Raw genomic sequence first — 12,891 nt, 5'->3', positions numbered from 1 at the left:
TGGTAAAGTATGTTTCCCTTTCTATTGAATTTTGAAGTCATATGAGAATCACCATTTCAGTCCACATCAAATATATACACAAGGAAAAATCCACCTTCGGAAAATCGAAACTAAAACCCACGTAGGTTCAATAAACATGTTCAGATAAGATAAGACCTCGAATTATCTAATTCAAACAATTCGGTGACTATGCGCCTATGTGCTAGAGAGGTTCATGATCAAAGTGACGATTATTTCACACTCGCTAATACCTGAGTTGTGGTATCAATAGCATTATCCAATCAGTATTCATCATGGAATTTCACCAAGTGGTAATCTTTTCCTGGATTCAATCACTCAAAATATGTATCACGATTAGTCCTTACGTTACCTTACTGGATTATCGCAATCAATCTCTGAGGCACAACAAATATCATTTCATTGCTGTACTTGTTATTTATATCACCGATCGTCTTGGAGGCCACAATAACCTTGTTTTTTCATGTAGAGGAATAATTCCACTAATTCTCAATTTGTCTGGAATAACTTCCATGTACAAATGAATCAATTATGAACTAGACGATTCCATTCAATGCAACAATAATGTTTGTGAAGTTGGAAACTTTTTCATTCTATCTGGATTGTCAGATTATATCACGGGTTGGTCATGTGTTTACGATAAATCCAGCGATAAATTCACTGGTTCCTCATCAGAATTTCAGAGAAAATATCGTACCTGATGGTTATTTAATTCGAAGAGATATGATTTCAAATTCGAAACAATGGTGAAACGTTATAGGGTTTATTTGCCAGAATATCGAGTAATATAGCCTTTCTTTTGTTGAATAGTCAAGCCCTCATTCTTTGTTTTGTTCAGAAACTTGTTTGTTTCTTGTAATATTTACGCATTAGCAAAGCATTTTTGTAAGATACTTTAATTAATTTTATTCCTCAAAGGAACAATTCGAAAAGAGAATTAGTGAGCTTCGACTGATTTTTTCATACTGACGTTCAGGCTTGTTTTGTAGCATATCCCATGCATGTTGTATGCAATTCAAATCTGGTGAGTGCGGAGGTATTGGTAAATGTGGAATACCAAGCTCCTCGCGCGCATTCTCAACTATGGCTGCACGGTGCGGTCTAGCGTTATCGTCTAGAAATTGAAAAGTTTCACCAATAGCAGCGTAAAAAATTTGGAACAACATTGTCAATGACATGCTCCCTATAGTTTAAGGCGGTCATATCCCAGGACAAATATGTAGATCTGTGCTCCCGTTGAAACATATCCCAGCCTATACCATAACACTACCCCCTCGGATTGGATGGACTTGGACATAGCGACGATTACGTGGTATGCGTGGGATAGTCCATACCCTTATTCTTCGAGAATCTGAAAATCGTCCATATCTGGATTCATCAGTGAAAAAAACACTACGCCAATGATCGTTCCAATTGATATGTTGCCTTGCTCATTCCAGTCTTTGACGCTTATGGTCACGTGTTAATGGAACTCCTCTTAATGAACGTCTAGAATCTAGATTCACCTCTCTCAAACGCAGTCTGATGGTTTCGATGGAAACTTAGACCCTCGCTTAGACCCCATCTGCATTTTGAATAGTATTCCGTAGCATTCTACACGTAGATGTAGGGTTCCTTCTCGCCGAAACGGTGATGAAACGATCCTGAGCAGGTGTTGTTTTTCGTTGCCCACCAAGCCTTGGTCTTTCCAACATGGAACCTGTCTCCCTTAACCTATTCCAAAGTCGAGATATCACACTTTGGCTGACTTGGAGCCTTTCTGCTACAACAACCTGAGTTAGGCTCATCTTTAGCCTCAGCGTTTGTTAATTTACGTCTTGGCATTTTCAGAAAACCCGTTTCAAATCTAAGCCGTTGATAAACTCACTCCATTTCGAAATAAGAATATTCATGAAGCATATACAAAGAACCAAACTTAAGAAAAAAGGCGACCAGATTGACGAAATGTCTCATACTGATTTTTATTGGATCGATTCAAGTTGTTATTGAGTTTTAATGATTTTACAGCGATTTTCTCGAAGATTACATACTTTTCAAAACGATTGAATACGATATCCCTAACTCTTGTGGAGCAGCATATTTTAGATCGATAGAGCAGTGTTTCCTACCCAAGAAACCAAAATTTCAATAAAATCGTACCTTCCGTTCTCCGTAAAATCCTAGGATACCATCGACCGTGGCCCACCCTGTATAGAAGGGCGGCGAAATCTGAACAACGAATCCAATATCTTCTGGACGTCGTATGCAAAGAGAGCCGAAAAACAAACTGGAACGGCAGCGCCGATACACTTATAATTATTGAAATCCAATCGCCAGTTTTTCTCGTCGTCGTCGTTCCGCCATGTTTACAGAGTCGAGCAAAAAAAACGACATTTCCCGAAGTAACGTTCGAAAACGTATTCGACCGAGGGGTCGATCGTCGATTTGCTTGTGCTCTCTTGCCGACGTTATTTATGAATGTTTCCATGCCTCCCAGCAATCGGAAAAATACCGACGGAGTTAAAACGTTCACTCATTTATCTAGTCGTCGCCGGCCGACTCGCTCTGGCAGTGTGTGGAGAAGGCTCCTTTTTCCTATCTCTTGTGCGTGATTCAGCGGCATGGAATTCTGTCGAATTAACGAACGGGTTTGTTCCGAATTAGTTGGTTTTGTCGCGATGCATCCGTCATTAGTTTCGTCATGACGAATTGCGCTCGTCGGTCTTGAATTGGCAGTTGATTCGGTTTGAGCGCGTCTATTGATTTTATCTATCTCGCCATTGCGTATCGCGTTTTACTGGATGAATGGATACTTAATATGGAATGAGCTAGAGCTGGGGATCGTCTTCACAGATCTGTGTGCCGCATGAATCTATTGGCAAGGCAATTGGCACATTTGCGGCTGTATATCCTCGATAACTTCCATCTGCACAATCTTGAATCGATTTTGGAGCATTGGCATAGCCCTACCTTTCTCGTGGAAACTGTTTTCACAAAATAAGCTTTCTTAATCTTTAATAACATACAATTCCGACCATAAAAAATCATAAATCATTGCTCGGTGGTATAATCCATTTAACAGGCAAATTGAAAAGTCCCCGGTCTACGATAGTAAAACACAGTTTTTGGCAACATTCGATTTTATTATTTAACATAGTTGCCTTCGCGACACAGCGGTTATAGCGATCTTCCAACTTTTCGATACCATTTTTGTAGTACGATTTGTCTTTCGCTTCAAAATGGGCCTCAGTTTCGGCAATTATTTCTTCATTTGCGCCAAATTTCTCTCCAGCAAGCATTCTTTTCAGGTTTGAGAACAGGAAAAAGTCGCTGGGGGCCAGATCTGGCGAATACGGTGGATGCAGAAGCAATTCGAAGCCCAATTTTGCCATTGTTTTCATTAATTTGTGACACGGCGCATTGTCTTGATGAAACAGCACCTTTTTTCCTTCAAATGGGGCAGATTTCATCCTTTAAACGTTTAAACTATCCAATAACGCTGTTGATGTTCTGGCCCTTTTGGAAGTAATCAATGAATATTATACCTTGCGCATTCCAGAATACTGATGCCATAGCCTTGCCAGCTGACTGTTGTGTTTTTCCTCGCTTTGGATTCGGTTCATCGTGTGGGGTCCACTCAGCTGACTGTCGATTGAACTCCGGGGCGAAATGATTTAGCCATGTTTCATCCATTGTCACATATCGTCGCAGAAATTCAGGTTTATTGAACTTAAACAGCTTCAAACACTGCTCAGAATCATTAACACGTTGTTGCTTTTGATCGATTGTGAGCTCGCCCGGCACTCATTTTGCACACAGTTTTCTGAAGAATTGAACGGAATTGTGAAGAATTAAATAGAATTGTAAAGGATTGAACGGAACTGTGAATAATTGAACGGAATTGTAAAGAATTGAACGGAATTGTGAAGAATTCAAAAAAATTGTGAAGAATTGAACAAAAGTGTGAAGAATTAAATGGAATTGTAAAGAATTGTGAAGTGTGAAGAATTGAACGGAATTGAACTGAAATGTTAAAAATTGAAAGGATTTATGAAGAATTGAACGGAATTATGAAGAACTGAACGGGATTGTGAAGACTTGAAAGGAATTGTGAAGAATTAAACGGAATTATGAAGAATTGAACTGAATTGTGAAGAATTGAACGGAATTATAAGGACTCGAACAAAAGTGTGAAGAATTCAACGGAATTGTAAATAATTTAACGGAATTGTGAAGAATTGAAAGGAATTATGAAGAATTGAACGGAATTGTAAAAACTTGAACCGAATTGTGAAGAATTGAACAAAATTGTGAAGAATTGAAAGGAATTGTAACGACGTAAACGGAATTGTAACGACTTGCATAAAATTGTAAGGAATTCAACTGAATTGTGAAGAATTGAACGGAATTGTAAAGACTTGAACATTGTGAAGAATTCAACTGGATTGTAAAGAATTGAACGGAATTGTAAAGACTTCAACAAAATTGTAAAGAATTGAACATGAATAAGTTTCATTTGTGCGAGTGAACATCAATTCCAACAACTCTATGATTGCAAATTTGCACCCTAAAGCCATTCGGCGTTCCATAGGCGTGCGATTCCGTTGAATTTAGATTTAGATGTTTCAACGAATTACCGAAGATTGCGCTGTTCTATTCGATCGATATTGGATTCCTTCGAGAAAACCTTTGCAATCGGAGAGCGGAAGACCTTTCTCTCGATATTTGGACATCCGATTCTTTTCCGATTCTAAGGATTTCCTCAAGCAAACGATCAAACAACTAGTACAGGCCTCATTTCCACCGTGATCTACATGACATTAATTCCCGCGACGTGTTCACGGTGTAATTGCCGTGCGATTCTATCGAATTCCGCTCATTTATTCTAGAAGCCATTAGAAAAATGCCTTACGAGTGTGCTCGCTATTTACTCATTAAAGTCCCGGATAAGTCGGACGTTCATTTTGAGCTCATTAACTGGATCTGACGCGATCCTGCTGCTTTGATGAATCTGAACTTATCGAATTAGCCTGACGAATTCGATCTCGTGTTATTCGACGACGGAGCGAACGAAATCGCCGATTGGCAGTATGAAAAATATGCTAATATTCAGTGACATTTACATAGATTCGACTTTTAAGAACGATTTATGTTAATTTGACAAAAAAAATCGGAAAATCCGAGTAATTCATACCTAATAATACGTCATATACAGGGTGTATCTGAATAACTTAGATAAAAGGGTGATTCTGTAATGAAATTTGAGACGGGTATTTGGTATAAAACCGAGTATAAAACACTCCTCCGAAGATTAACAAAAAATATTTTAAAGGAATATTTAAATTGCATTTTCGATATTCGACAGGTTTTTGTTCATTGTTTGTTCACTATTGTTTCAGATGAAAAAATCTTAACCTTGTAGAATCATAATTTGGTTGGCTCTTGTTCAATAAAATGCTAGAAATTCTACAGAGTGGGCAAATAAGCGAGGTAAGCGGCTATATCTCAGGATCCACTCATCGTAGAGACTTGCGGTAAAAATTTTTAACACTAAAGTGTACAAGAAAACACACTGGAAATTGTTTTGAAGTTCATACCTTTACCGCTAGGGGGCGTAATAGCTATCGTCGAGTAGAAAAATGAATTTTACTCGAAAACGTTTCATATGAAGTTGAAGAAAAAATATCATCACTGTAATCCTTGGAAAATTCTCTATCTTTTTGAATTGCCACTTTTGATTTCTGACTGATTGAAATGTCTGTAACTTCAGTTTGATTCAACATTTTTGAGAAAATTAGATCTCGTCTGAAAGATACTATCTTGTTGATTGAGGACAAAACATACTCATAATAAATTTGTTTTTGCTGCTTTCGATAGGGAGTGCTGAGTCAGAAGTTCATTGTTTTGTTCATTTCACTCCGAAATTTCAAATATAATGATAGGATAGCTTCAGGCGTTCTGGAGTTATGGCCGAAAAAAGATATCTTCAACTGATGCAGAGAAAAACTAAATTGTGTCTTCTTTCGGCCATAGCTCCATAACGCCTGAAGCTATCGCTTTGCGACCTTCTGGTTTTTTCATAAGAATTTGATGGAATTTCTGTTTCTGTCAGAACTTAAAAACACAATTCAGTTTTTTGCAGTGCATCAGTCGAAGATTATCTTCTTTCGGCCATAACTTCAGAACGCCTGAAACTATCGCTTTGCGACCTTCAGGTTTTTTCATGCAAATTTGATGAAATTTCTGTTTCTGTTAAGAAAATCCTATCATTAAATTTTGAAAGTTCGGGGTAAAATGAACAAAACAATGAACTTCTGACTTAGCGCCCCTATCGAAAGCAGCAAAAACAAATTTATCATGAGTATAATTTGTCCTCAATCAACAAGATATTATCTTTCAGACGAGATCTGATTTGCTCAAAAATGTTGAGCCAAACTGAAGTTACAGCCATTTAAATCAGTCAGATTTCCCCCTTTTCCCTACCCTTATTTGATCTCGTAAAGTAGAAAGTGACAATTCAAGAAGATAGAAAATTTTCCAAGGATATTTCTTCAACTTCATATGAAACATTTTCTAGTAAAATTCATTTTTCTACTCGACGGTAGCTATTACGCCCCCTAGCGGTAGAGGTATGAACTTCAAAACAATTTCCAGTGTGGTTTCTTGTACACTTTCGTGGTGAAAAGTTTCACCGCAAGTCTCTACGATGATTGAATCCTGAGATATAGCCGCTTACCTCTCTTTTTTGCCCACCCTGTACATGAACTTGCAATACATTTATGCGCATTTATGTTTGTCTCGTAAATGCTTAAGTTTTCAAAAAAACTTTTAGAGATGAAATAAGATTTACCAAGGTTCATGTCTTCAGCTTTATGAAGATGGAAATTAAAATAAGAAAAACAAGAATTAATCTTCTGAGGGGTATAACAGTTCCGTGGGAAGGTTTTTCAAAAAATGTTATACCAAATACATACCTTAATTTTGACCACAAAATCATCTCTTACATTTTTTCTGTGTTATTCAAATACACCGTGTATGAAGGATGGTCCAGATTTCAGTGCAATAACTTTGGCGTCTCATAGAACAACTCTTTTCCAAAACGTGAAGTCGGGAGCTTTTTAGCGTTCGTTCATTATTCCTCGAATTACTCCCTTTTTTTGAGAAATAATTGCATACTAATTGAAAACATCCATCTTTTATGTTCTCAATGAACCCCACAGAGTAATTAAAGAAGATTTGAGAATTTTGTTAAATATTCAGTCTACTGGGAATATTCCTCGGTTTACCCATTTTTTTTTCTTTTTGGAATTTGTCGAATTTCTCAGCCTTCTATCCTCCAGTTATTGGCGATTTGAATAGATGAGTTTTCAAACCACTCTCGAGGAATATGTTTAAGGGTAGAGGTTCTGTCAGTGTTGAAAATACATCTCCTGACCACAAGTCAGTGGGCATTATTTTTCACGATGTTTCATAAGAAAGGTCTCACAGCAACCTTTTAATGAAATGTTCGTTTCGTTTTGAGAATTAATTGAACAAGCATTCCAGTGCGAAGATGAAAAAACGCACTATGTTTTAAGTATTACTTTCAGTTTCTGTAGAAATAATTATAAGATTTCTGTACTTTACTTTTGGCAGTATTTTAATCTCGTTAATCGAAGAAAAATGTATATTTTACACAACATTATAATACTTTCATTCTAGCACTCGTTTTAGCATAGGTATTCGTATGAAAAAGTAAAAATATCGAGGAAAATACGCTGTCGTAAAATCAAGGCTTCTTTTTTTTTATAGAAAATGCTCATTTGAAGGAAAATATACAATTTATATTTTCATCATCAGAAAAGGATATCTGTTGTTCATTTTTTTTTTCGTTTCGAATGAAATTCGAATTGTGGTTTATTGAAATTATGGATGATTATATGATTTCTCGGAAAAAGAACTGTTTTAAGGAAAACCAGTGGATTCGAACATATGAGTTACTACTGATAATAATTGGTCTATTTCGACATTTTTATTGAAATTTTTCAAAAATGGAACCTGTATCTTCTTGCCATGAACTCAAAACCCACTCGAAAATCCATGAAATCCCATCGTTCTTGAATCTTCTACAAAGTTGGCATCTTTTCGATTTTCCTCAATAAAGAATCGACTGTAAAATTGATATTGAGTATCCAACGAGGGGAAATTATGAGTGAAAGCGAAATGATTCATTTCGTGTAGGGTTATCAGCATAAACCTTGAATATAATCTTGGAATTCACATTGATGGGAATGTCAAGGTCAAAAAGATACATATTGACAAATATTATTTGAACAGGCATCAACATTAGGCGAATCTTTCACTCTCAATGAGAGGATGTCCGAATTCATTGAAAAGTGTCATTCCCAAAACGGATTATGACTTGTATGTTTCCTGATAATAATTAACTAATCCATTCCTGGAAAAATAAAACGTGATTTTGCCGAGTTGTAATAACATGTTTCTGATTTATATTTTTGAATTTCATGACTCATTAATCATTAGGGAAGAGCTTCTAGTTAGAAGTGTTTCTCTATTAGGCATGTGATATCATACGTATACAAGTTTCCAATTCCTTCAAATAAACCAGCAGATCGATGAAAGAACCAATGGCAAGTAGCAACTGAAATCTGATTTGTTGATATCTTTGTTCTGAAAATAACATTTTTACGAATTTTCACGCTGTCGAGTAACAAAGGAAGTCAGGAATACGCTGAAAATTCAAATGCCTACAAGCAAACTTTCATTACAAAAATAACTTATTTGCTTTGTGGATTCGAAACTAAAGAGTGTCAATTGAATTGTATTCAATTGCAGTTTGAAGATGAGTTTGATTGTTTTGAAACATTATTCATTGACATTTCTTATGACATTTGTGTTCAGAAAGTTATACCATTCAATCATGGAAATATACACGTAGGTACCAACAACGCTTAGAAATTGTTCTATCAAAATCAATACTCATTTATGGACGAAGTTTTTCATGAACTTAGTATTCAACATATTGTGGACAAATTTGAAAAGGTTTTTTTTTTTACATGATCTAGTACCAGTACCAAGTAGTTGGTATTGCTTTCAATTTTGTCTAAAATACGACGAATAGCGATTCGAGTAACTGAATAATTTCGTCAATAAATTCATTTTAGATTTTTTTTAATATTCACAAATGATTTTTATGAAACAATCATTTCTAAATGTTGTTGATGTAAATATGCCAAATTCGGGTTATATTTCTGTTATATAAATACCGAGTGATTTTTCAAGCTGAATCAGTCAAAAATCTGGAGAAAGAAAAATCTTAGGGAAAAATGTTTCAAATGAAAGGTTAATACTTTTGAAGGGAAGTTCACTCATGCCAAAACCTCTTCTATTACATTTCCCCTTGTGCTCGGGCGGTACAGAGGTCAACTCTGTAATTTTAAATGGGAACCCTTGTTTTTTATTTTTTTTTTAATATTTATTATATTTTTTTATTGGCAGATTCATCATAGAAAATCTTCAGGTATAATGGAAACTATTCAGAGTCTAGGAATATTTTGTAAGTTTCCGATTGTAAACGTTCCAACTATTATAAAATTGCACTAGCTGTGTGGCTCGCTGTTCTTTTCAATATACTTCTCTAATAACTCTCGAAAATTGCAAAATTGATTCCTCCGTTGGTCTACTTGATTCATAATTTACTAAAGCTGGAAACATCGAAAGGTATATTAACCTTCTATGGAACTCGCTGAATTTTTCACAGCCGACATAAAAAGACGAAATGGCCGAATCAACATAACCGCAAGTAGAACGCTGAAAACTGCAACCTTCTCAAAAAGGAGAAACCACTTAAAATTCCAGCAGGCATTAGAAGAGAGACGACTCGGAAAAAAAAATCTGACGGCACGCACGGTTCAAACAACCAACCACATGGTCGTCAAAACATCATATTCGTCCTCAATAAAACCAGTTCGAGAGATACAAAAAGATCTCTCTCGCTCCCGGGCTGTACACAGCAATTCACACGGTATAATAAATTTAAATTGCGCAACCATCATGAGATCATGCACTCCAGATATTACGTTGAAGGCAAATAAGCTGCTGTTGTGTGTTTGCTGTCCCGTCCATGTCGCGGAGAGAGGTATGCAGCACGATGACAACACGATATGTCGGGGCTTAACATCGACGTTGCCTTAAGCTCTGATTACATAATTGTGCAAATGAATTCGGTTATGTGATGTTTTTGATCCTACCGTGTTGGTACACGACGCCATTATGAGGCCCGAGTTTGGTGAACATGGCTTCCCTCTGCAGTTTCGGCACTGCAAACGAGACCAGAATAAACAATCCGAATTTATCGGTGTTCACAACAACGAAATATCCGGCGGAGCGGAAAAAACACGCGGGTTGATACGTTAATCTTGAGATATGGCAACACCGGTCCAATTTGACATTGTCACTGTAAAAAATTGACATTTTTGATGGTTATAATCCTCAGAACGCTTCGTTATACAATTGCCGTTTGTGTTGTTTACTGCACCTTTTCCAATTTTAATTATGAAAGCGTAAAATTGATTGGTGTACAGCTTCCGCCGTTTTGTAATAGATGGCTGTAGCGGTAAGTGGTAGTCGAAATAAATAGATCGTGAATGTCATACAATAAGCTTAGGTATTTGTAAACATAACGTCATCGAAATATTAGGATTTGTGTCTGCATCATCAAGTTATTCTCGATTGAACATGTCAGCTTATGAGACATATTTTTGTCTTATGCGGGAGGTTTAAATTTTCTGCTTTAATATGAAGAAATCTGCGGCTGAGGCTAATCCAATGCTCTCAAATTCCTATGACGAGGCCGCTATTAGTGAAAAAACATGCCGAGAGTAGTTTCGACGCTTCGATAACGGCGATTTTGACGTCGAAAACCAGCATGGAGGTGGAAGAGAAAAGATTTTCGAAGATGCAGAATTGGAGGCATTACTTGATCAAGAGTCGTGTCAAACGCAACAAGAATTGGCAGGTAAATTGGAAGTGACGCAACAAGCCATTTCAAAATCCCTGATAGTCATGGGAATGATTCAGAAAAAGGGAAATTGGAAGACGTATGAGTTGAAACCGAGATAGGTTGGTTTACTTGTGAACAGCTTCTCACAAGGAAAAGACGGAAGGGATTTCTGCATAGCATTGTGACTGGAGACGAAAAATGGGTTCATTATGATAATCCTAAGCGTAGAAAATCATGGGGATATTCCGGCCATGCCACCACGTCGACGACCAATCCGCATATTCTCAGTTCAAAGGTCATGCTCAGTATTTGGTGGGACCAGCTCGGCATAGTGTATTATGAGTTGTTAAAACCGACTGAAAAAATCACAGGTTATCGTTATCGAACGTAATCAATGCGTTTGAGCCGAGCATTGAAAAGCCGCAATACAACGAGAGACAAGATAAAGTCATTTTACAACATGAAAATGTTTGACCCCCTACTTGGAAACATTGAAATGGGAAGTCCTACCCTACCCACCGTATTCTACAGGCGTTGCTATCACTTGTTTCGATCAATGGCAAACGATCTGTCTGACCAGCACTTCCGGTCTTATGAAGAAGTGAAAAATTGGATCGATTCGTGGATCGCTTCAAAAGATGATGTTTTTCAACTCGGGATTCGTACGCTGGCCGAAAGATGGGATAAAGTAGTGGCCAGCGATGGACAATACTTTAAATCATAGCCAGTTTTTCACAATTAAGCCTCGAATTTTGGAAAAAAAGTTTTACGCGCTTGTAATTCGGAAAAGCAGATTGAAAATCAAAAGATGCAAATTGTAATTCAGAAAAGGGAGTTTTAGGACTCGTTTTAGGATGGATTAAGACCTACCCTGTATACTGTCGTGTTAATTGAAGAGTGCGTTTCTGCAAGGAAGCACTCTTGAGATATTTCACTAAAAAGATTTTCATTCGTGCTATCCATATTCGATTGACTTAAAATAAAAAAGGATTGTATGACGATACATGTTAATTCAATGAACTCTGTGGATGGCACAAATGGAAGTCTTCAAAGTCAGATATCTCAAAAGTGCTTTTTCGCAGATACGTCCATTTCAATTAATTAACACGTCAGTATAGTTGACTTTCATATCTAAGTATTGAAAATTCAGAGTGACATTCAGTTGATTGCATATTCGCTTCACGAATTGCAAGACAATTTGTCGTATGTATACATACTTAGATAAAAGATAATGATTTTTATTGTTCTCGTCAATATCGATAAGATATCGTGATTGATATCAACCGATATTTTTTTCTGATGAAAAACTAGGCCAATAAATAGTGACAACATTCAACTTCTGAAGACGATAAATCTCACGTTTTGTCGTTCGAGTGCTCTCGTAGTCACTTTATGTTTATTCCTCGGATCTATTGCGTTAATCAAGATCACCTGAACATCTCCAGTCGTAAATGCCGGTCGTTACAGCTCTCGCACAACCTGCAACGATTCTATTTACAAGCCAGTACCCATTTATTAGGTGTAATTAGGTGAATAGTGATCATTTGTATAAAATACAGGAAATTAAAGAGCATAATTGAAACAAATATATATCGTTACTGCAACGATTCCCGCTTCGTTTGAGTACCTACTTCAGAATTTGATGAAGTAATTGCTCTCAATTCAAAGATGAGTCGCATGATAAATTGATTCGAGTTGTCAGCCAACTTTTTCGGACATTAATTTTGTCGTACAACGTTGACAAATCAACTTCATCAAATATGATGTTTCTGTTTATACTCCTATTCTTTCTACGAATGGATTTAATATTTTACACACAATTGACGTAATATACAAAATCGAATGTCACCAGTTGAGGCAGAAATTTACTTTCCTCCATACAAATTCTAAAG

The 12,891-nt window shown here is 36.7% G+C and overlaps 1 protein-coding gene across 1 annotated transcript in view; it reads left to right on the top strand.

Moving 5' to 3' along the window:
• The window catches only part of LOC123672955 (Krueppel-like factor 6), a 522,109-nt gene that overhangs the window by 34,651 nt on the left and 474,567 nt on the right, over nucleotides 1-12,891 (top strand). The gene's annotated exons all lie outside the window — the stretch shown is intronic.

The sequence above is a fragment of the Harmonia axyridis genome, chromosome 2 (genome assembly GCF_914767665.1).
Source record: "Harmonia axyridis chromosome 2, icHarAxyr1.1, whole genome shotgun sequence".
NCBI classification, from domain to species: Eukaryota; Metazoa; Arthropoda; class Insecta; order Coleoptera; family Coccinellidae; genus Harmonia; species Harmonia axyridis.
The sequence above is the reverse complement of the archived record's forward strand: the minus strand, read 5'-3'. Positions and strand labels throughout refer to the sequence as shown.